This window comes from Photinus pyralis, unplaced genomic scaffold, assembly GCF_008802855.1.
Source record: "Photinus pyralis isolate 1611_PpyrPB1 unplaced genomic scaffold, Ppyr1.3 Ppyr1.4_LG8, whole genome shotgun sequence".
NCBI classification, from domain to species: Eukaryota; Metazoa; Arthropoda; class Insecta; order Coleoptera; family Lampyridae; genus Photinus; species Photinus pyralis.
The window spans coordinates 5,267,752-5,271,769 of NW_022170819.1; the positions used below are offsets into that span (position 1 = coordinate 5,267,752).

Below are 4,018 nucleotides of genomic sequence, written 5' to 3' on the forward strand. Positions count from 1 at the left end.
TTTGAGACATCACAGAGACCACTTGGGGTTACTTTGCTTTGTTTACACTTTAATCGTATTTTTCCAGCGACATTCACAAAGTTCAACTTAACTTTTCACATGATGATGGACAATCGAATTTTTTTCACTTAGAATTTTCTCAAAGGCACCCTTTTAAATTTTTTTGACGTCGCGATGAACGGACGTGACGAACCACCCGTATTTCAACAATCTACAACCTCATTCTTTTAGATTTGTGCCTAAGGTCGATATTCGTTTATTATCCCTCCCCCCCGCCACTGTCGCAAACATGCCTCGATCACGTGGTATTGTTTACCCGGTGTTTTTGGCCTAATTTATCAAATTTGTGAAAAATTCTATTTTTAATCTAATTACTCTTACGCAACGTATTTGCTTTACGACTATTATTGTCTCATTTACACCTGCTTCTCAAGGTGTTTCGGGTGGCCTTCACTTTTTGTTTAATTTTCCGACACCGAAAAATTTCATTTTATTTACAGTCTCATATCGAATCTGCCTTTAATTGGAAGACATCGACGTATGAGATTTCTAATTACGTTGCACTTGTACTTTTACATCAGTGGAGCTGGCATGGGTGGGCCAGGGCGTGCATTGCCCCGAATGAAAACTAAACAATAACAAAAATAGCATTGCGCTAAAGTTTCCTGAATTTAATCGGTCCCTTCTCCCGATTTTCATTTGCTAATGTGATAAATCAAGGGTTTTTTTAATGATTTTGATTTGAACAAATTTCCTCCCCCAATCATTAAGTAGCGAAAGGATAGGTACCTCTTAAAAATGTGCACTATATTACTAACTGGCGATCAAAAATGAGTTGCTGTCGAGTCGCCTTTGGAAGTTCAAGTTAAATACGATTTCTCATTTAAACAAAAATTCCAAAGGTAACTCGAAAGCAACTCATTTTTGATCGCATAGTATATAGGTAACGGGCGATCAAAAATGAGTTGCTGTCGAGTCGCCTTTGGAAGTTCAAATTAAATACGATTTCCCATGTAAACAAAAATTCCAAAGGTCACTCGACAGCAACTCATTTTTGATCGCATAGTAGACCGAACACGTCAAAGCAATTCAACACAGGGATGAGTAATCTCTGTTGTAGAATGTTGGGCGCCATTTGAAATTTGGCTCAGGTTTTTTCCTGTTTTTTTGGGACACTTAGATAATCCGCAGAGAGTACCTATCCAAACTCTGGGAGAAACCTCTGGGCAGCACCTCAGAAACTGTTCGGTTTAAAGGGCTTTTTCTCTCGCTTTCCATAACGTTTTCTACTTTCTATGAATTTTAGAGGCGAGACTATAATTTTTACTTGCTTTCAATTTTAGAGGCAACAAGACCCAAACATTTAAAAGCAGAGCTCCGAACTTTACAAAGCAATTCCTGCTTCGACGGCGGCGCTTCAAGAAACAACGAGCTCTCGGCCTACAGAACCAGTTTCACTTAACTCGACCTCGCGCCACGCTCCACCAGGCAGAAGACCCGCTCACTTCGACGCCAGAATTCGCCGCGTGCACTTCGACTACCATTTGGTACGTATTGTAATGGGGGCATGCCGCCTTCATTTTTTATTTCTGATCTACAAAGTACATTAAAAATAAAAAGACCCGTGTGTCCTCAATTTTTATTTGCGAGTAAAATAAATCCAAAATAAATTATTGAAAAACTGTGTTTTTAGTCCGAATTTGAAACGCTTCAGTCTAAATACGTCACAAACCTACAACCAATCACGTAAAAGTGAGCCGGCAACCTTGTACGAGGATCTGACGTTTGTCGGATTTGACGTTTTAAGAGACATGTTTAACTGCATCTAACGCGAAAGTGAACGACTAGTGACAAGTGCCTGTGACAGGTGACGCAAGTTACAAATGACATTCTCCAATTCGTTATGTGATCTGAATGGTTCTAGGAGCTGATTGGTCGGGTTTATTACGTCACAGAGCCCGCCACAATCATATCGTTTTGAATAAACCCTTAAAACCGCACATGTTCATTATTTTTTTGCTAATCAGCCTTTATTTTTAAATAAACTTTTACTGTCCAAAAAAATGTTTTATGTTTTCAGGTACACTACGCTTATTAAATTAGAACTACGGAATTCAACTATACTGTAAACGCCCATTATATTCCATAAAACGCATTTTTTCGATACCTTGATTACCTAATGAAATCCAAAATTTCCACGTCCCCTGTGGATTCGGGGATAGAATTGATCCACGGTCATCTCTGCCTGTCGTAAAAGGCGACTAAAGGAGACCCTGTTCCGGGACCCTCATCAACGTTATTTCTTCTCACTTCAAATAATACCTTCAATAATCACTTACCCCAGCGATCACTATAGTAGTACAGTCCTATCTCTCCGCGAAATCCCAAGGTGTTCTGGCGAAACGTGCCGATGGGTGAATGCCAGTGCGTTAGTCTGTCGGTAACGCTAACGGTGCCCAAGTTCCGACTTGTAACGTGGGTTTTGTTGTTGAAACATAAAAATTTGGTGTGGACAAATACCATCCGCACATTTGCGCATGCGCGATTCTGCCCTTTTATGGCTAAGAATACGTGTACTAAATCTGGTTCCAATCGGTTCAGCCGTTTAGCCGGAAGTGGGAGTTTGATACTTGCGCATGCGCGATTTTCTATAAAAGCTCGTCAGCGCCAGTGTTGCCAATTTAGCGATTTTGCCGCTAAATCTAGCGTTTCAGAAGAGCAATTTGCGGGATAGTTTAGCCTTTAGCGGTTAGCGGTTTTTCTAGCAGTTTTCTAGTATTATGTGTCGAATTTCTTGGCCATATCAAACCTTTTAGCGATTTCTAGCGATTTTGAAACCTCAGTCTGGCTGGGGAGATTATCGGAAAGTTGGCAACACTGTTCAGCGCATCCTTTAATGTCTAAGAATATGTGTAGCTACTAAATTTGGTTTAAATCGGTTGAGCCTTTTAGCCGGAAATGAGAGTACAGACAGACATCATCGAGGTTTTGTTTGATTCGGATTCGTGGTGCGCCAAAACGTGCATTTTTGTCAAAAAAGTGTGGAGTAATTTTTTACGCCAATGCAATACCTCCTTTATTAACGTTCGGGTGGTAAAAACATAATGGATAGTGAAAGCCATACGAATTTTTATCGCCAGGTGGATAGGACTACTGGCTCTGAGACCTTTGGATCCTGGGCGCATATACTTTCAACTCCGGTTACTGGTAGAGTTAAAACTGACTAATCTTTCATGGCACCTCGATGTCTATCGATGTTTCTGTAATATTCGCTACAATACTGTTAAATGTTCAGTTCCTAACGCTGCATAAATATTTTTGAAGGTTGTTAAAAATTCTTAGACTCTTAAGGGCGACCATATTAAAGTTTTTAGAAGGCTATAGAGGACTTTCAATGATTCTGAGTAAGGTTTTAAAAGCCAAAGAAGGCTTTCAAATCCTCTACAGTCTACAACAACCTTGAAGCCTCTTGAAAGTCACCTACTCTTAAAGATTTAAAAAAATCTATCGAAGACTTTGGACGACTGCTTTCAAGGCTTTTAAAGACTGTTAAAATACTTTTTTAAGGTCTTAGCTATTAGAGTTCATCACTTTGGTTCATCCAAACGGCTGTGGAGACCAGAGAGAATATTTGGTGGGCCATGAAGGCTCGTAAATGCTTTTAAAGATTAAATGTATACTTCAGATTCTATTCAAAGATGTTTTAGAGATTTTTTGCGGGCACTTTTAAAGGGGATTTTTACAAAATATAAAATATTTATTGATTCATAGGAGATCCTTCAAATATTCTTCAAAAAATTCACTCGAGGAGGATGAACTTCTGAAGACATTGGAATGTTTGTGTTTCAAAAATTAATTTTCGAAGGCAAGATGCTGGACTGTACTATTGACCTGAAGTTTTGATTTAACGGAAGCATAGGCAACTTGTCATACTGATAACGTCGGAAATGAAATGATACGCCACTGATCTTCGACGTGTGCGATCGACTGAGCTCGATCATTTCCGGTTTCGATTCGT

The 4,018-nt window shown here is 39.4% G+C and overlaps 1 protein-coding gene across 1 annotated transcript in view; it reads right to left on the reverse strand.

Moving 5' to 3' along the window:
* LOC116178184 (mitochondrial carrier protein Rim2) overlaps positions 1–569 on the reverse strand; it is a 17,729-nt gene extending 17,160 nt beyond the window's left edge. Inside the window, exon 1 of the mRNA XM_031497611.1 lies at positions 20–569. The gene's annotated coding sequence lies outside the window, so the exon portion shown is untranslated. The remainder of the gene's footprint in view (positions 1–19) is intronic.
* Positions 570–4,018: the final 3,449 nt, after the last annotated feature.